Here is a 22,180-nt window from a genome sequence, read left to right as displayed (position 1 = left end):
ATTTGAAATCATCAGCAACAGTTGCTGCTGCTGCTGATTTCTATAATACTAAAATTTGTTGATGTATTCGTTTGTTTGAAAGCAGCAGCAGTGATAACTTGGATTTCCAAATATTTATGAAGGCATGTTGAAAAGTCCAAACATTTAATAATCTATCCAACAAAAGCTGACCAATCAGTCACGTTTAGTCAATGCTTTGCAAAATCTATTGGAGTTCATACGACCAATCACACAGATGAAATTGCATTATTACGTTACCTTTTTTTCCTATGTTGGGCATTTTCTTTTTTTTATTTTTACAATTCGTCCATAAAGGTAGGATAATCTGGAAAAAAAAAAAACATTCAAAAGTTAATATACATATATATATATATATATATATATGTATATATATATATATATATACACACATTAAAACTGCATTTCGTCATTTATACAAGATACGAAGGGCATGCAATAAGTAATGCCCCTGACCCACTTCCCATAGCAGTAGAGCAATGAAACTTGCCACAGTTATTAGTCTTTCTCTACATAGGAACCACCCAGAGATGCATTTCTCCCATCGTTTGTTGCAGCTCTGGAGACCATTTTTTGTAGAACACCCCAGGTTGGTTCTCCAACCACGACATGACTTCAGAAATCAAGGCTGCATTATCTGGGAAACACTTTCCTTTCAAAAACAACTTCATGGCTGGGAAGAGGTGAAAGTCAGAGGGTGCAAAGTCAGGAGAGTAGGGAGGATGGGAGAGAATTTCATAACCACACGCCTGTGCTTCTGATCTGGTGACATGTCAGTTGTGGACCGGAGCGTTGTCCTGCAGGAGGAGGGTACCTTTGCTGATCTTGCCCCGCCTCTTGATTTTGATAGCTTCCCTTAATTTCCTCAAAAGTGAAGCATAATAGGCTCCTGTAATTGTGGTACCCTTTGCTAGGAAATCTGTCATCACTACTCCGTCCTGGTCCCAGAAGACTGTGAGCATGACCTTGCCAGTGGAGGACTGCACCCTTGCCTTCTTTGGAGGTGGTGCTTCCACTGCATTGACTGGGCTTTCATCTCTGGATCATAGTGATGGACCCAGGTTTCATCCTGTGTAATCAGTCTTTTGAAAAACTTTGACTCATCTTCTTGGCACATCTCCAAATTTATCCTCGAGCAGTCAACGCGTTCTCGCTTCTGGAATGGTGTGAGCAACCTGGAAATCCATCTGGCAGACACCTTATGCATATGCAAATGGTCATGAATGATAGTTTCCACAGACCCTGTACTAATCTTGACATCTTGGGCTATTTGGCGAATAGTAATGTACCGATCTTCCAAAATGGCAGCCTCAACTTGACGAACAGATGCCTTATCAATGGCAAAAGCGGGGGGACGACCAGGTCTGGGAGTTGTTTCTACAGACTTCCGGCCATGTTTGAATTTATGATGCCAGCGTTTTACAAGGTCATATGATGGGGCATTATCACCATAAGTTTCTTTCATTTCATCAAAAGTCTCCTGTGGTGTGCATCCTTTCAAATACAAAAACCGGATCACTGCTCAACATTCAACAGGCTCCATTTCACACCTGACTCAGTCCAAACACCTGTAAAACAGAAACCACAATTAGTTCAGAGGTGTAATTTGCCACATAACTCGTAGAGATATAAATCATTGCACATGCAAAATTTTAGCAAGATCAGACAACTGGAAGTGGGTCAGGGGCATTACTTATTGCACGCCTCTCGTAAAAAGAGTCCAGGTTAAGAATATATTTACTGGTTAAAATCCAGAGAATACACATTTATAGACACGTATAGCTTTGTTACACGAGCATGGCAATGGTTTCGATCTATAAGATCTCACCAGGCCAAAATGACTTTTCCTTTAAGAGTTCATCATAGAAGCAAGATGAAAAGCAATATTTTATTTGAAAGTTATGTGATCCGGCATAAAAAAAAGTAAAAGGCAGGAATAAGAGACAACAAAAAAGGGAAGAGTAGAACTGCATTAAGAGAATCTTAGTATCTAATACTACATCCCCCCCCCTTCCTCCACATTATGAGTGTACCAACAAATGACACCCTTTGTCTCTTCACCCTTCCTAACCCCTCCACCTCTATTTTTTTAATTTTACTAGAGAATCAGGTCTATTGCTAAAATAATTTTTTTAACCTTAAATTAACAAACTAACAATGAAGTTTTTTAATTGCATGTCTGTATGAATAAATATTAATTATATATATGCAACGTGGGCAGCAAGAGCAACTTGGAAGTGCATGCGAGTGCGAGAGAAACTTTTAAAACAAAATGCAATCCGAACTTTTAACAAAAAAAAAATGGTTGAAGTGTGCCGTGGGTCGAGCGTCAGATATAGCAGCGGAAAGAAAAGCAGAGATTTAAAATGAAAAAAAAAAAAAAAAAAAGTTAAAGAATAAAAATAAAAAACGCATGGCAGGACAGCGAGTGTGAAGCACGTGCCGCCGAGAGAAATTTTTGAAAAACCCGTGTAGTGGTGACTAGACTTGAGTAGACGTTCTGACGCGAGAGGAGAAAAAGCATGTGTTTGACAAGGCAGAGTTTTGTTACTACTTAGCGAACATAGAGACTTGTAAAATGAAGATGCAGGCCTAGTTTGGAAAGTACGATGAATAAATGCCTTTTATTTCAACTAAAAAAAACAGTTGCATTTCTTTCCTTTGTTAGATTTTCGTACACAATGTGGAGTTCATATTAATGTGTAACGTTTATATATATATATATATACATATATATATAAAAATACATATTATATACGTTTGAAGCGAAAACAACGCATTATTACAAAATAAACAAACATTTATTTTGTTTGAAATCTATAAATATATTTTCGAAGATATACTTCATCATCAGTATGACTTTCCTGGAAATGATGAAATATATCTTCAAAATATATTTATGAATTTCAATATAAATTTCAAACAAAATAAATGTTTGTTTATGTTGTAATAATGCGTTGTTTTCGCTTCAAACGTATTTTATTTTATTCAAACACAACCAACGCCTCTAAGGAACAAAAATCTTTATATATATATATATATATATATATATATATATATATATATTATATCAAAGAACATACATTTCTATCAATCAAAGAAAATACATTTATATATATATATATATATATATATATATATATATATATATATATATATATATATATAAATAACCAATTAGGCTATTTACAGAAACAGCATCCATTGCTAACAATAAATACATATTCTCTTCTTCCAGATTCCTTGTGGGACTACACTAACGCTAATATACACGGCTTAATTGGCGTAAATCTTTATGGTACTAAATTTAAAATATAGTAGTTTTTGGACATGATACATAAAAGGTATTTTTATTTAAAAAAAATTTTCAGCAAATTTCCGATTTTTTTTTTATGGAAGGGGGGGGGGTCGGTTTAAGGTTGGCAATTTTAGTTTTGGTATCAATTCCCTTGTCTCTCCACACCTCAGTTGTCGGTTGGAGTTCGGTTTATTTAGTATTGTGTTTTTCTTATAAAAATAATTTTCTAGCATTATTATTTCAAGTCTGATCGAAGTATGTGACTATACTTCAATACAGAGTTGATCAATAATCAGCATAATTGAAGAGTGTATATTTCTAGATTTTACCAAAAAACAAAGTGTAGTATATGTTCTGATATTACACTTAATCTTTTTAGTCCTCAATCAGTGAAGGAAAAAATCACTCTAAACTGAGTTAATTTTGATTTTTCTCCTAATCCGCATGTCCTTTTTTGTTTTGGGTGTTTTCCCTACATTAAAAAACTACCCTTGTGTCTAACTGCCCTCGTGGGGAGGCAAGTAAATAGATATTTTACCCTCACAAACGAAAAATCACTTTATTAGTTATGAACATCAATAGTAAAATAATTGAATTTTCTTTCATTTCATCATTTAAGTAAGCGTTGTTCTTTATTCTGGAAGGAAGTTGGTTCTCTGTGTCAAATGTGATCAGACTGTTGACATGGTTTCAAGAAAAATTTATCAACATTTGCAAACACTTCTCGCAGATTGTGGTCGAATGAAAGTATTAAATCCGTCTTGAATCATCAAAGTTTTCAATCAATAAACAAGTATCAATGAAGAGGTTATCTTTTCAAAGAGAAGACAATTCACAAATATTGAATGTTCTAATAATAACTTTTTTTTTTATAGGCAGAGAGTTGCATTTACGTGGGGGGGGGGTGACGGGAGGGATGCGTATCCAGAATCAATACCTTATCATCCGGACTATAAATGTGCATTCCGTTAAGCAAACGGAAACGAGATACATATAAAAACAAAACATTTTCCTTTTTCTCTACTACTACTACTACTACTACTACTGCTACAACTACCACCACCACCACCATTGCAATAATGATAATAATAATCGTAACGGTTAAAAGGAATAAAATTGAAAGCTCGATAAAAGGAATTGATATTTTTTCACAATTAGATAATTAGCTGCGAAAGTATAGGTGTACTGAGAGAGAGGAAGTGGAGTAGCAGTAGAGGTGATCGAGAAAGGGAGAGGGGGTTGTGTTGAGAAGGAGAGAAAGAGCTAGAGTGTTGGGAATGCAGAAGGATGGGAAACAGAGAGAAAGAAAAGAGGAGTTGAGAGGAAAGTAAGACTAATTTGCACTCCAGTAAAAATCTCTCTCTCGCTCTCTCTCGCTATATATATATATATATATATATATATATATATATATTGGACCAAACGTTTGAAATTTAATATATTTTCAAACAAGGAACTACAAATTAAAAAATAATAAATTGGCATAAGGCAATTTACTATGTGCATGTATGTTTCTTTCTTTCCTTTTTGATTCAGAAATTTGGAAATATGTGCCTACAGAATTATATATCAGAATAATGAGATTAATTGGATCACAGATTATTGAATCTTGTGATATCAAGTCTTATAAAATATGGGGGGGGGTAATATTTTTATATAAGACAATCCCAGCCAAATAAGAATTACTCAATATACTAGATAGAGCAAAATAAAATTTACAGTTTTTATATTTAAATTTCATTCAGAAAAATATAATTTTTCAAAACAAAAAATTATTATTTGAAACAAAGAATACAATTCAAAGTAATTTCCTCAATCCATGGAGTTTCGATGTAGGCTCATCTCCTCAGAGGAAGGTCATTAGCAAAATATTAAATCTGGTTTGATATAATTTTGCTATTCAGCACATACATAGACAATATATTAACGATTAAATCTTTTTAAGGGACATAGAGAAAGAAAATAAGGGTTGAAACAAACAAAGGATATGAAATTTTGGTATCCGAATGGAGTAGTAAACCTTGATTAGAATGGGATGATGTTGTTAGATTCCGAATTGGTTGAAGAAATCCACATTTAAGGTAAATTCCAATTCTTTTCGATATAGCATCCAGAGTAATTGGTAATAATCCTTTGGGAATGGAGAATTATAGATTTACTCTGACTCCTTTTTTGGTGGTGTAAAAAACAAAGACGTTCTGTTTTATAAAGTAAAAGCCAATCGTTTAAAATGAATATTCCAACTAGCGAAATATCCTTGATAAAATCAAGATAGTTGAAATTTTAAAAAGTTCAAATCCGATATTTTAAGTGTGGATTTAAAATAAAGATAAAAGTAAAAAGATACAAAAATCAAATTAAAATTATATATATATATATATATATATATATATATATATATATATATATAAATATAAAACTAGCGGAAATGCCACAAAATGAGAAATATATATAAGCTATATTTCATAAATTGGGTCTTTTAAAAGCAGTTTAGCCTTCAAAAACTGTATTTTTTTTTCAAAGCATAATGTATGGTTTAACTAAGGAAAGAACAAGCAGAATAGATAAGTAATGTAAATACATATGGCAATAAAGCTGTATAGAATTTTCTGTGTTTCATTCTCATGAGGACTCATCAGGATAATGCATAGAATTAATGTCATTGCATCTTTTTTTTTATATCTATATATATACACACATTATCAAGTTTGCTAGTTAACTCAATCAGATTCTTTGTTATTCCTGCTCCTGTTTTCAGCAGCCAGTGGCTGTGCTTTTATTAAACAAATGTTCATTAGACTTGTAATTCACCTCTTTATTTTTGGAAAGGAGTTATCTTTCTTCATTTATTAAAGGTGGTCTTGTTTTAACCTGGGTATGCTTAGCTAGGTCTGTTTATATTTTTGTTTATATTTGAGGTGTTATATTAGTTTACATATATTATTATTATTATAAATACATATACAAATACATAGCAAGTAGCTACCCCAAAAGAACATCCATCTTTTATGTATTCAGGAGTGACATACAAAATGGATCCATAATTATACTTAAGTTTTGTTTTGAAAAAATGATTGGTAAACGAACAAACAACTCATTAACTCTTTCATTATAATATGCTCATCAAAAACCAATGTAAAAACTTAAAATATTCCTAACTTTTCTCACTGAACATTTTTCTACAATGAAAACAAACGAACATTGACTCTTATTAGCAACTTTCAATCAAATATAATTTGTATAATTGAGTGAAGAAGTTTTGATTTTGATTTTCAGATCCGTGTAATTCATGTAATTCTTAAGTTATCAACCGACTTCTTCAAAATCTCAGCTAAAGAATCCTCCTTGTTTTACAAAAAAATATTGACAAACATTTTGTTTTTCCTATTGCTGTAAACTTCCATATTTTAATCATATTTAAAATATCTTTTTTTTAAATATCTTTTTTGTGAATTTATGCCTTCTGAACTCGTTATTTTGATTGTGTTTATTGTATAACATTTTTTTTTTCACATTTAATTATAAACCAGTAAAACATTTTTACTGAAAATGGCCGCACATACAAAACACCTCAGCTAAATTAGAATATCTAAACGTAACCCTCCAAACATTTATCCACTTAGATATAGTCATGGTTGTGGCATTCACTCTGAGTCAGTTAAGCTGGTTCTTTCCAACAAATTCTCTCCATGTCACCAACAAATTCTCTCCATGTTGCAAACAAATTCTATCCATGTCGCAAACAAATTCTATCCATGTCGCAAACAAATTCTATCCATGTCGCAAACAAATTCTCTCCATGTTGGAAACACGGCAATCTGAATTTGCTTCTGTCACGAGGTGAGGTAAAGGTGTGAGCCCTGAATCAGTTCAGCATCCGGCTTCACTGTCCTGAGCCAAGTTTAGAGTTGACCACTGCAACGGTTCTCAGAGCTTGGTGATGGTGTTGGGTTGAAGACTTTATGAATGAAGCCACCTGGGTGTCAATGAGTGACTGAACCAACAAAAGCGTCTGGCAAAGAGATTTTTGGAAGGAGTGGATCTTGCAGCAAGCATTAACTGTACTGTTGAAGATAAATGAACACAAAGGATGCAGTGTGCGCAGTGATGGTTGAATTCTAGTGATGGGACAACTCCAATATTTTTCCCGATACCGACACAATTACAGATTCCATGCTAAATTCTTGATTCTGATACAATTACTGATTCCGATCCTTTATAAATCTCTAATTATTTAACTATAAGATTGTTATTTTCTCAGATTTTCATAAAAACGCATGTTAAATATGCAGATATTCCTAAACGTCTATCGATTTTAGTTTAACTAATAATTTCAAATCAATAAATATTTATTACTTTACCATTATTACCAGCGATGGAAGATTTTATTTTAAACAAAATCAAATAAAAAAAGATAAAAGAATCGTTTTTGGCATCGGAAAATAGGCATCAATTTTTCAGATTCCAATACTACCAAATCTTCCGATTTTTCCGATTCTGATTAAACGTCCTTCAGTTTGTGTAGGTCACTTGCCCACATAGGTCAAGTCTCCCAACCATTCATTTAAATACATTTAGGTTATCAACATAATCGAGTAATTAATAAAGAAAACGTATTAATCTATTAACGAGTGCTTTCAGCTAGTAATCAACCAAAAATATATCATCTGTTCCAATGACAAGTTTGTTGTATTAAGCATTCTATTTTTAATCAACTGTTGGATTAATTCTGTGGCAGTTGATTAGGGCAGCGGTGTAATAACTGAATCAAAAGGTGAGTAGTAAAATGTAAATAAGAAACTCATATTTGATCAATGTAACCTCGACAGAACCTTCAGTTGTGAACGCAGACTCGTAAATCCGCATTGATTATCACTTGGTTACCGCCAAGAATAGCAGATCAAGTAAAAGCTAGTGCACTCAGCAAAAAAAATAATAAAATAAAATAAAATAAAAAAAAACTCTGGTTAGAAAATAGAGTTTAACAGTTGAGAGTATGGAGGGAGGTATCAGTAATGTTTACAAGAGTAGAGAAATAATTTGTTTTTGATTTGTTGAATTAGAGTCGGATGCTCTTTTCATCCTAAGTTTGAGTCAAGAATTTTATAAGGTGTTAGGAGTTAGTGGGAGTTTAAACATTGACTTGTAATTTTTTTTTTTTTTTTTTTTTTTTACAGTCGACTCATTTCTGAAGTGGGAGTCGGATTCATAAGTTAAGATTCTATGGAAATTAGAGTCAGGATTCTTTTTTTTTTAAATAAATTTTTCAAGTCAGATTTTTTTCCTCCAGTCAACAAATCCTTACATCTATAAGCAAGTTTCTTATCAGGAAGAATTGCTAAACAGATAAAGATTAGTTATAACACATGAACACTTTTGCGTGATTTAATACGAAAACATAATATTCATTGTAAACGATTTATTGAACAAAAGTTTCCATTTTATCCATAGCTTGGAGGGAGAGTTGGAGTTATGTCTTTTCCAACAGTGAACGTGCATCTGATTCGAGTCAAAATTATGTTTAGCCAATTCCATAGTCAACATCCATATCCATTGTGTCAGTCATGCTCACACCAATAAATGAGAAAAACATACTGAACAGAATTCAGCAAAGCAGATACTATCACAAATATCAAACATTCATATTCAATAACCCCCTCCCCCAACAACAACAACAAAATCTCATTATTTAAGATCACCAAATTTGTAAAAATCAACAAAACACTTTCGATCAAATCATATTGTTCGGAGTGGGGGAGGGGGGATCAAACAGCTCACTTTATGAAAGCGTATCAAAATCCATTAGATCCAACATTGAACTACAAGAGATGTGAGAAGAAATTAATTGGTATGGGTCTTCAGTGACTTTACAAAGATTATTGCTTCAGATTGTTTGGCGGGCTGTGGGCACCACCAACTAAGTCTTGGGAGGCTGCGGGCACCACCAACTAAGTCTTGGGAGGCTGTGGGCACCACCAACTAAGTCTTGGGAGGCTGTGGGCACCACCAACTAAGCCTTGGGAGGCTGTGGGCACCACCAACTAAGTCTTGGGAGGCTGTGGGCACCGTTAACTAAGTCTTGGGAGGCTGTGGGCACCACCAACTAAGTCTTGGGAGGCTGTGGGCACCGTTAACTAAGCCTTGAGAGGCTGCAGGCACCACCAACTTAGCCTTGGTGCTCCAGAGATTCTGTAAGGAACAAATTACTCAATATGACACTACAATAACATAAAAAGGGTTTATAAGTTTAGAACAGAAAAAAAATAAAGAAAAAATTTGAATATCTGAAGATGTAAGAGGCTATTATGATTGAGGGACAAATTTAAAGAGAACATTTCAGGTAGAGAGTTGTGCAGGAAGACGTTTATTCATATTACATTTAAATTTCTGCATGTTAGTACAGTTAGGGTAACAGGCAGCAGGGACGGAATTCAAAAGGCAACTGGTCTGAGGAGAAAAAAATATTAAAGTAGAAAGTTTTCTAGAGTATTAGGCACGTTTATATTGAAGGGGTGGGATTTTGCTGCTAGTCCAGTTTGTTGGAGGTATTTATGTTGAGGTAGGTACAAGAAACAGATTGTCAGGAAAGCAAGCACAGGGACGCAACATGGTGATGGAACAGAAGCTAGAGCATGGTAGACAATGCGGGCATATTATAGCAATACTGTTTTTCACCTTGTTTAAGAGAGAAAAACCAATGGTTGAGGTTAGGATGAGCAGCAGCCCAAATGTGACAATACTCTACAAGATCATAAGAGTAGAAATGATTCGTGCGCTAGATTCGGTCAGATTTCACATTGCAGATTCTTTTAATTATGGATCTGTCATTGTACTGCAGTCGAAAAAGATAGGACTGACTGGGTGAGAGCCCAGCATCCATAGAACATGATGCTTCTGACACAACTACAATACAACTCAGCAGTACTCAAGCTGGGTAATTTGGTGCTAAGTGTATGATGTCGATGAAACAAAGGATAATGAAATGAAGATAATGTTATTCAAGACATATCTTTTAGCAAAAAAATTATAATTTTTGTTTTATTTGCAGAAGTTGTAGTCAGATTATTTTTAAATTTCATGTGTCATAATGGAAGGTTTGAACTCCTGACTTTACATCCTCAAATCTTACCAGTGAACACACCCTCAGTGTATTCTCGATTTCAGCTAATAGATTGCTCCAAGAGTTTGATAAAAAAAAAAACAACCCCAAACAGGATCTTAAATTACACAAACACTTTGACATTAATCGGCAAATGTTAAAATGGCAATACATGCGTGCAATTGCAACATGGCAAATGATTGCAATTCTTAAAACCCAGATTTAATTTTGGTTTGTTTTTCACTTTGACAAGACTTTTCTGAATGACTAAGTCATTAATGAATTAAATCTAAAAGGCCACAAGTTGGTAAACAGTTTGAAGCTATCGGAAGGTCAGAACCAGGGCCATTCCCATAACAAGCCAAGCATCGTGCAACTTGGAGTCTTTTACTGGAAGTGATGTGAATTTTATAAGATAATATAGATGTGTTTTACATACAAAATAAGAACCACAATAAGGTGATTGATAAATATGGCAATTATTCAGAAATTTCTTTAAATGGAGCAACAATTTTAAATAAATTATAAATAAATAAATAAATAAATAAATAAATAAATAAATAAATAGTGGCAATATTTAAATGAGTGATTTTTATTTTTCAATGTGCATTTTTTTTTTTTTTTAAAATAGAAAATGTCTACTTTGTGGCTATAGTTAAAATTCAATCAGAATTAAATTTTCTCAGAGCAATGACAATAAATGGTTCAACTGGTAAGCAGGACAGTGGAACAGTGTTCCACAGACGTATTCTCCTTGGTGGAAGTAATAATTATTTCTTTCATTAAACAATGGTAGAATCTAGTGAATACCGCTATTGAAACAAATTTTCTTGGCATGAAAGTCAACTGCAATCAAGCATTAATCAGTTTTTCTATATGGCGACATACATAAACGCTTTTTTTTCTTTTTTTTTTTTACATGGCGTTCACCACTTATCAAGGCCCGAAGGCCACTCAGGGATAAGGGTTATTGCGTGTGCAGTAATCCATGAGATAGTATTGTAGTAATCATTAGTATTGGGTGTTTAGATAGAGTGTCTTACTTAAGGGGGCGGTTTGTCAGGAGTTTGTTTATGTTGGACTTGAAGACGTCCAAGTTGTAGTCAGGTGGGAAACAGGCAAGCGGCAGAGAGTTCCACTGGCGTGCAGTTCTAAGAAAGAAGCTTTGCTCATGGAATCTACGTTTGGATTTAGGCACAGATAAAGAGTGGGGAAAATTATTGACAGTAGTTTCAGCCAGACGGGCGTTTCTTGCAAAAGATTGGCGAGGGGGGACGAGGGATTGGAGCTCAGACGAGCACCTGCCATGGAAATAACGATAAAACAAAGACAGGCTCACAACGTCTCTTCTGTGGGAGAGAGGTTGCAGGGAAGAGAAAAGGGCATCCCCCACTAAACCATGAAGTCTATTTTGTACTCTGTCGAGGCAGGATAGGCTGTTTTTAGCAGCTCCTGCCCAGATGTGGCGGCAGTACTCCATCCTTGGACGTACTTGGCTTTTATACAGATAGATTTGATGAGAAATAGTTAATCTTTGTTATCCATGACATTAGCTCTGAAGTGGTGCGAATTCATCACAGTACTGTAGGACGTGTGTCTGGTTATGATATTGAAAACCCGAGAATGAACCAGGAATGTTTAGATATGTTTATAGTAACAGTACTAATCTCCTTTTGCCAACAAAAGTAATGGCATACGCTCGTAATATCAGCAGTAGCAGTGTTAATTCCTTCTGCAAACATAGTGTAGTATCTGTTTTGATGCTATACTACACCTTTTTTGTCCTTGGTCAGTGGAGAAGAAATCCTTCATGACAGACAATTTTTATTTTTGTTCCTCTCCAGAGTGCCCCTTTTTGAGGAGCCGGATTTTTCCAATAAAAAGCAACCTTGTGTCTAACTCTGCCCTCGTGGGGAGGCAATTAAATAGAAACACAACAAGTAAACAACACCCATCAAAATGCACGCGAACAACATGGCGTCTAAAACAAAACTGATTCTTGAGTAAAAAATCTGTCTCCTTTTTATTTAACCATTTTGGATGCCAACAACGCCTAAAGTTAATTGTCTGCATTTTTGAGATGAGTTGTTTTCATTGATTGAGATTGTCGGACTGACTTCCTCATCTTGGTTGTTATTGTCACAATAACAACCAAGATGAGGAAGTCAGTCCGACAATCTCAATCAATGAACGCCTAAAGTTGCATAATATTTGTAATGAGGATACACAAGGGATGGGTATTGCAATCATCTCGACATTTATCTTTGACCATTGAAAAATATTCTCGCCATAGAAACAACCTTGTGCCAAATGTGGGGTGCTGAGCAAACACCTATTCTATTCGTATTCAAAACTGGAACAATATCTACTGTAAACGATTCGCTGAACATGCCTTACTATTTACAACAGAATGATGATGGCTAAGTGGTTAGTGGCACAGACTGACACCTGGGTGTGCCAAGTTTAAATCCTGTTAATTCCACAGAAACACTTTTACTTAGGATGTTAGCCATCTTCACGTGGTTTCACCTGTAAGTATTCAATATCTTTCTAGAAAGAATTCTAATAAAAAAGATATCAAGGAAACCAATGCCAACAACGGAATCATCAGATTCATATGAAATCAACAATTATTTTTTACATAGCCTTGGGGGGGGGGATAGTGTAAAATTGTGGATTTATAACTTTTCAAATGAGCGTGTATTTGGAATGAGATCCAATCGAATATGAACTATTCTATAGACACAACAGTATCCATCGACCTAATATAATTGTAGTAAATTAAAGAGATATGAAGAATATTTTTAAGGGCTTGTGTGTGTGTGTGTGTGTGTGTGTGTGTGTGTGTGTGTGTGTGTGTGTGTGTGTGTGTGTGTGTAACCTTTACGAACATGGTTTTCAAGAGAAATTCCGATTTAACAACTATAAATAGGTATTATCGGAGCAAAAAGGTTACGTTGATACATTTAACACATGCACCAGTGCACACAGCCTCTTAGCTATATTTGATTTTCGTATTTGAAAGAAAGTCAAAAACTTAATCTCGAACCAAAAGAGCAGCCGCGAGGTTGTTATGGAATGTCTGTGTGGCTGCACGAAGTAGCGAAAGAAGGCGAAGCTATTATAAAACTATTGAAAAATACAGAAAAAAAAGAAAAAAAAAAAAAAAAAAAAAAGACGAGAACGGATATTCTTAAATTTAGCAATGGAAATGGCACTTCAAATCGACTGACCAACAGACGAAACCGCTTTTAGAAACGAATAGGCACGTCTTATTTTAAACTGACTGATAGGCGAAGCCTTTTTCAAAAATGCTTAGATGTATCTATATGAAAAAAAAAAGGTAAATTTAAAAAAAAATAAAATCAGTTGCGTTTTGACTGAAAATTTCAAACTGGCTGAGTAATGGTTTAAGAGAGAGAAGATGAGGAGGGTATTTCAAGTAAAAGAAAAGAGTGATATGAAAAAGAATTGAATTGAAATGAAACTTAGTTGAAAATAAAAAGTTCTTGATTGTGCCAGTGTTGTGTCAATAATTCTTGAAATGGTGAGTTAGAAATAAAAATAAATTCAAAAATTTTCTTTGGGGAAAATAAGTACAGGTTGATGCAAACATTTTTTGTAATGTTAGATGAACTTATGGCAAGAAGAAAAACAAAGAGGAAAACGGAGGAGGAGGAGGAGGAGGAGGAGGAGGAGGAGGAAATGAAAAACAGGTAGAAGGAGGAGAAAAAAAGGACACTGGCAAAGAATGGAAGCAGTCAATAAAAAAAGGAAGTAGAAAAAAAAAGGCCAAGAAAACTATAAAAGGAAAAATAAAATAAAGATGATTTATTCAAATCTTAAAAACAATTTTCTTTGTTTTGTTTTTTTACTTACACTCACCACTAACAAAGCATATCGCCACTTGGGACCATGCGTAGGAAATATCAACAAGATGTTCGTTTATATTACATTTAAAAATTCTGCATATCAGTACAGTCAAGGAAGCAGGTAGCAGGAAGTGAATTCCAAAGTCTACCTGTTCAAGGGAAGAAACTATTAGAGTAGAAAGCTTTCTGCCATTTAGTGAGCTCAAGAGTGAAGGGGTGTGATTTTGTTGCTAAGCGGATTTGTTGGGGATATGTACACCAAAGGGACACAAGGGCAATGAGTTCATCAGAGCACATTCCATTAAAATACTTGTAAAACCGGCACAGAGATGCAACATTATGGCAATGTGAAAGGGGTTGGAACAGTTGACAAATTGGGACGTATTAGATTGCAGACACTTTGTTGGATCCTATCCAAGAGGGAGAGACTAGTGGCAGATGCACCAGCCCAGATGTGGCAACAATACTCCATGCATGGGAGAATGGTGGCTTTATAGAAGCACAGGATACTCTCAGGTGTGAGTACTCTTCTAGCACGATAGAGGGAACCCACCTTCTTGTGTGATTGCATATCTCTGACAATGTAAGAATGAGCTAAAGATTTTCCTGGGTCATACTTCTCCATATTTTATCAAGAATTCCCAAAGTTATGCCATAGAAACATTGCTTACACCAAACTGAAATTTTGTGTATTGCTTACTTGTTACCAAAAGAATCAAACGAATAAATGAAATCTGGGAAAATTTAGTGTTTATGCTGAATCGAAGTGACGTTATCTCTGAAAGTGTGACTTACACATTTTCTTAGACTTAAATATACCAAAATTGGGTTTGTATTACAATCCAAAGAGGTACAAAAAAGTTGTCAAAAAAACAAATATATAACAAATAAATTTTATCAAAGGCTAGATAAATTACTTTTCCACCTAACTGGATAACTTTTTAGCGTTTTTATTTAATGTAAAATGTTTATTTGGTTTGAAAAACAAGTAACATTGAGCACTACCAGGGAACAAGAAAAAATGGCTACGATGTCTCTTTACATCTTTGAAGTCTTGATAATCACTTCAAAATAAGAAATAAAACAAAATGGTAACAGAAACTGCAATTCAAAAAATCTTGCTGGATTGATTTTTAATGGCTAATGCAAATCTGAAATATTTGGATTGGAGGTTGTGCCCATATTACGCCCCCTAAAACCCTTCTAAGATAATTAAAAAAAAAAAAAGCCCTAAAATTTAGGAATCGTTATTAATAGATGTTTAAGTCCATTGTTAGAATTTAACAAAAATTGAAGATGTCTAAATTTCACCCCTTTCTTATAAAATAAAATTTAACTAAATATATAAACCTGAGTTATGAACGAGAGTTGACTTTGAATGAAATTTAACTTTGCATCTTCATAGGAACTGCAGTATTAACATTAAAATAAGAAATTCTGATTATCTATTTTGGAATAAAAATACATTTTTGCGAAATTATATAGTTTTGATTACAGACACTAAATCTCCATTATAATATCAACAATATTAAGATATGCATCCAATGTACAAAGATTAAATAATCAAAATTCTAGAATGATGTACAGTTTAGGCCATTATCAAAAACAAATAGACGTCAGACATTTTTTTTAATCCCAGCTGTCTGAGAACATCTTGCAAGGCAAATTCATTTTCAGTATGTTGAAGAAAAAAACATGGAGGCCAAGAAAACATTTTAAAAGATGTGTATGCATAAAGAAAACAAACACATTTGGTTTCGAGTTGCACAAGAAATGTTTGTTGAATGATAACATGTACAAGATAATTTCCAAGGTTAAGAAAAAACAAATATTGCCTCCGTTCTAAACAGAGTTAAGGAGTCAAGGGATCAGAGCAAATTTATGACTTTTCAACTTGGTGAAGATTGTCTAACTGGAAGAAAGAAAAAAACAAACAAAAAACATACACACCCCACTTTCAAAAAATGTCAAAATTTTTGTGACATGATTAAGTGGTGGTCATGTTTGTTTCATCTCAAAAACAAATTTGGAAGCATAGATGTGTTATAGTAACGATGCAAAACTAAAGATTTATTTTCATTATATTTAAAATCTTTTACTGTGAGCACGTAGATCTTTACAAAAAATAAACAATGATACCAAATTTATTTTGGTAAACGCAATCAGCCACCGAATTATAATAAGAAAATTTATCATCTTGTGTGTTGTTGGGCCAGAAGTCAATTTTCACAGTGCATAACTAAAAACAAGTGACAAATCCTTACAGCTGTAACATCATCTTGTGGTAAAGGTGTGTGCATGTACACACACATACACACACATACACACACACACACACACACACACACACACACACACACACACACACACACACACACACACAATGGTTTAGAGTTGCACAAGAAATGTTTATTTTAATTGATAATATCTGCAAGATAATTTTCAAGGTTAAATAAAATATGAATTAAACACAAAAAAGATAGTTATAAACTTTTCCAGCTCAAAAATGAATTATTCAAATAAAAAAAATATTTTGTTAAAAAGAAGGAAAAAAATACAAATGTCCGGTTTTCATGAGGCAACTAAATATAAAAGGAAAATAAAACAGTCAAAATTGGTTTCACGTCAATTATTTTAAAGACAACAAATATTTCCATCTTTTGTGAAGCTACATTAACTTTATATTATTTACATCATTTTTAATCTTTTTTTTTAAGTAATTATAATTTGATTACGCAATTTAGTTATTGACATGTTTTGCCTGATAATCATGAGATGCACAGATTCGGCGTTGCACTACTTTTTCTTTTTTCGTACAACTTATCAGGATGCATTTATTGTTGCTTTTAATCTAAATAAATGAAGAATTCTTATACATCAATTTCTGCACATATGTAACGTAGCCATTATGTACAAACCGTGTTCGTTAACAGTTCACACCTTTCTTAAACCCCCTCGCCGTCCTGCACCATCGAAAATGAACAAAAACAATAAATAAATCCAACTCTGTTTTGTTTTTAAAAACACACTTTCGTTTATCACTGCTTTTCTTTCTCCCCGTCTTAACACCGCTTAAAGTCTCTTGCTTTTGCTCCACTACACGCTGGCCGTAGACAGCCATTTGTTATAGTCCATTTTTGATTCATATTCTTTCTTCCGATCGCATATTGGCCTCAGCCATGGACTCCATTATCGCCTACACTTTACACATTTATCTATTTTGGCGCCAACTTTGTTTCTCCCCAACCAAGTGGTGTCCTTTTTTCTTCAGACACAAGCCTGAGCACACTTGCCAATTTGCATAATTTCAATTCCTTTTTAAAACCCCTTAAGCTTGAGCTTTCATTATAATCAGTCACATACTGGATTTTGATCAAAATTGGAATAAGGATTCAAGACATATGGTTTAGTAGCATTATGTGTTGATTTTAATATTTGTAAGGTGGCAAACTGTTCCAGGAATTCATTTTACCCATACTAATTGGAACAAATACATTGAGACAATTGCCAAGGCTGCTGCAAGAAAGGTGGGCTCTCTCTCCCATGCTAAAAGGCTACTCACACCTAAGACTATCCTGTATCTCTACAAGGCCACGGTTTGGCCATACATGAAGTATTGTTGCCGTATCTGGGCTGGTGTATCTGCCACTAGTCTCTCGCTTGTAGACAGGGTTCAAAAAAGAGTCGTCAACCTAATAAATCCTGAACTATTAACTAACTCCAACCTCTTTCCCATCGCCGAAACGTGGCATCGTTGTGCCTGTTTTCAATAAGTGCTCTGACGAATCCAAAGCAATAGTACCACCTCGACAAACCTGACAAGCAGCAAAATCCCACCCCTACACTGAAGAGATCCCTAGATGCAATAAAGTCTTCTACTCAAATAGTTTTTTCCACTTAAACTGTTACACTTTTGAATTCTCTCCTGGTATCCTGCTTCCTTGACTGTACTGACATGCAGAAATTCAAGTGTAATGTAAACAGACATCTCGCTGCCCAACTCCCTAAATAGTATCCCTGCAAATCTGGTCCTAAATAGTAGCTCCTCACGACTATGTGACTTTTTCTTTGTTTGAGGTGAAGTGATAATAAAAAAAAAAAATTTTTAAGTTAATAAATAAAAGAGGAAAAAAAATGTATAAAAAATTGCAAAGAATTGCTATTTAAAGTTTTGTTCTTGAAAAAAAAAAAAAAAATGAATCAGTCTGTTTACAAGTGCAGCTAATAACGCCAATTAAGCTTGCATCTCGTGGCTGCTTCCATGCAGCTTTGAAATTTGCAATTACAATTTATCACAAGCTCGGTATTTTGATATAAGGTTTTGCATTTAGTTTCCATGGAAACTGGTCAAGCCAGGACATTGATGAGTAAATAGACGTCATCAGTTATAACGTTGGAACAATCGTTTGGGAATATTTATAGAAGTAGAAAGGTTAATATTAACACATCAATTAAAAGAGTTTAAAAAACTGGTCACATTTTGACGAGAATAAATTATGGTAATCATTAAGATATTTGTTAACCATTACATTATTACATGTTGTTGTAATATGGTTGCGGGGGGGGGGGTTATGATGACGAAGATTACCAGTTATGGGATTTTGATCACCAGTTTTAGTGAGATTTTACTGTAGGGTGTTTTATAAGGAGGGAGATATTTTAAGGATGAACCGGATTCAGAGAAATATTTTCAGTGAAAAAGTTTTCAGGTTTTATAATCAAATGTAAGAAAACAAGTAAACAAAACAAAATAATGAGTTAAGAAATAATTTATATATGCGTTTAAAATGAAAGGTTTACAGCAATAAGAAAACATAGAATGTTTATGAATATTTTTAGAGTTCTTGTAAAAACAAGGGGGTTCATTAGATTAGACATTAGAGGAAGTCTGGATCGATTATTTAAGAGCTGTGGGTTTCAGGGGTCAAGAAAATCGTATTCAAAACTTCTCTGCTCAATAAAATAAATTAGAATTCATTGAAAGTTGTTTGTAAGAGTCAATGTTCTTTTATTTTTCATATTAGAAGATATTTCGGTGATAAGGTTTGGGAATATTTCAATGAATAAGGTTTAACAGGGTGACAGCCGATAACGTCGATGAGTAGTGTGTGTGTGTATGTGTGTGCCTGTGTGTTTGTTAATGTTTGCGTGTGTGAGTGGAAGGAAACGTTGCAGAAGTGAGCACCCATAGTAGGGTGTCAGCGACACCGATCCGCAGATTTGGATCGACTGGGTTCCACTGGTTTATTATTATCTGACTTTCGAAGGATTTGGATAGCTCCCAGAAAAACCTATTTCAAATTTCTTAGAACTGCACGCCTGCGGAACTCTGTTCCATCTGCCTGCTTCCACCTGACTACAACTTGGATGTCTTCAAGTCCAACGTTAACAAATTCCTAATGAACCGCCCCCCTTAAGTAAACACTTCATCAAATCTCCACACTAACGTAATGTACTTGCAATAACTCTTATCCCTGAGTGGCTTCCGGGCCTTGATAAGTGGTGACCACGGTGTAAAAAAATAAATAAATAAATAAATTCACAAAGTTTTCTGATTGGTCAAAATAACATTATTTGTTTTTATTCAGGATAGTGTATGCGCAGACAATATTTTTTTTTTTTTTTTTTACATAGGCATCACCACATTATCAAGGCCAAGAGGCCACTCAAGGATAAGGGTTAAAGAGTGTACAGTAGAAATTGGACATTATAGTAATCATTAGTAATGAAAATTTGGTAAAGTTGATAACTTATATGGAACGGCTCATCAAGAACTTATTTACGTTAGACTTGAACACAACCATATTGTAGTCAGCCGGAAAGCAGGAAAACGGAAGACAATTCCACAGGCGTGCAGTTCTCAGAAAAAAGCTTTGTTCATGGAATCTACGTTTAGGTTTAGGCACAGATAAAGAGTGGGGGGAATTATTGATAGTGTTTACAGCTAGACGAGTGTTTCTTGTGAAAGTTTGGCGAGGAGGGACCATAGATTGAAGCTCATTCGAACACTTTCCATGAAAATAACGATACATCAGAGACAAACTCGCAACATCTCTTCTGTGAGATAAAGGTTGCAAGGAAGAGAAAAGGACATCTCCTATGAGGCTACGAAGTCTATTTTGAACTCTATCAAGGCAGGCCAAGTCCTTTCTAACAGCTCCTGCCCAGATGTGGCAACAGTATTCCATCCTTGGACGTACCTGGCTCTTATATAGATAGAGAATAGTGAGATATCTACCGGATCGATAGAAAGATCCCACCATTTTTCCAGCGGCCTTGGCAACAGATTTGATGTACGATGAAACGATATGCGTACAAAGGTGTTTATGCATTTGATTTTGTACATTAATGTGTAAACTTCAACGCTATAAAGGCATGTCAATCACTGTTAGGTCACTTGACATCAGACATGTTCCACATATGAATCGCATGTAGATTAATTTGCTGTTTTTTTTTTGGTTTTTTATTTCTGATGTTTTAAATACATATGTAAATAATTATTTTTTCCTTCCTCCTCATCCTCCTCATCAAATTCGGTTTAAAGTCCTTTTTACATGTTGGCATGCATTGGACGGCTTTAATAAATCGACTTCCAAACCGATCCTTGAACATGTCTTTATTCGCCTTTCTCTCAAGTCCATTTTCATCACTTTCTCTTATGTTTTCTTTGGTTTTCCCCTATGAATTGAACCTGCTACCTCAACTGTCCTACACCTACTAACCCAAGAACTCCCATCCATTCTTTCAATGTGACCATACCATCAAGGTATCCTGTTATGCTCACATTTAACTTATTGTCCAACTATAATCTTCCTCTGAGGTCATCAGAACTAAGTCCAAGACTCACATTACTCATTCATCATATCATTCTCATCATTTCATCTTTCCATGCAACACATATCTCCAACAACTGGCCGGTTTTCACTTTTATACATCAACACAATGTGTACATACACCTGATGGATTCTTCCCTTCGTCACCAGTGATAACTCTACTGGTTAGTAATGATCGAAGTTCTTTCAACTTATATATATATGATGATTGCAACGTCCTGTCAGACGAGTGCCACTCCCTCAGACACTTAAAGTCCATGAGCCCAAAAATGACTTTTTTTTTAAGTCCTACCGGTGAATTCACCCGCTCAAGCAGGCATGACACTGAAGATGGTCATTGAGATGAATTATTACATGCTTCCAACATTTCAAGCCTCCACGCGTCACAACTTTTCCATCGCCACAGGACCACTTTTACAGACAAATGCCTGAGGGAGTATCTATACACAGATGATGTTACAGAGTCTTAGCTTTGTACGACAGCTAAGTCTCTCTCTCAGTTCAAAATGTTGAGATCCAGCAACAAGCAAGAGCAAGATAGCCAGCAACAAGTTAAACTGCAGACCAGCTTAATGCAAGTACTGGTCACCCGCTTCATGGTTTTTTAAATCAGAGATTTGCTTCTCCTAGAAAGGTTGCCTTCACCACGGCTTACAGTAGTCCTCTCCACCCCAACACACACACAAACACACACGGTGCTAGTTGGCCGTTGCCCCCTCCAAAAAGGATTCATTCGCCTTTTGGAAGGTCTTGTTTTTAATCCTTCAGGTAGATTAGCCACACTCCTCATCAAACAAGTCTGGTGGGGGTACCAGGTTAGTCGCCGGTGACCCGGCCATGAGGCAGGTAGTATTGGGTTACATGGTACCAGTAGCATATGACATGACCTGATTAGTATATATATATAAACTATATATATATATATATAAAGCTGAATGTGTGTGTGTGTGTGTGTGTCTGGTCACGAATAGGCTCCTATATGGTTTACTATTTTAAAAAATTGATTACATATGATAGAAGATGTATCGAGAAATAGAAATGGGTATGTTTGATCTGGCAG

At 34.8% G+C, this 22,180-nt stretch overlaps 1 protein-coding gene across 2 annotated transcripts in view; it reads right to left on the bottom strand.

Annotated features, from left to right (window-relative positions):
* Positions 1–22,180, bottom strand: part of LOC145292217 (DCN1-like protein 3) — a 315,593-nt gene that overhangs the window by 86,267 nt on the left and 207,146 nt on the right. For both annotated transcript variants that reach the window (XM_080138536.1, XM_080138537.1), the window contains exon 3: positions 259–325. The gene's annotated coding sequence lies outside the window, so the exon portion shown is untranslated. The remainder of the gene's footprint in view (positions 1–258; positions 326–22,180) is intronic.

The sequence above is a fragment of the Euprymna scolopes genome, chromosome 13 (genome assembly GCF_053919585.1).
Source record: "Euprymna scolopes isolate OS-2025 chromosome 13, ASM5391958v1, whole genome shotgun sequence".
Taxonomy (NCBI): Eukaryota; Metazoa; Mollusca; class Cephalopoda; order Sepiida; family Sepiolidae; genus Euprymna; species Euprymna scolopes.
The sequence above is the reverse complement of the archived record's forward strand: the minus strand, read 5'-3'. Positions and strand labels throughout refer to the sequence as shown.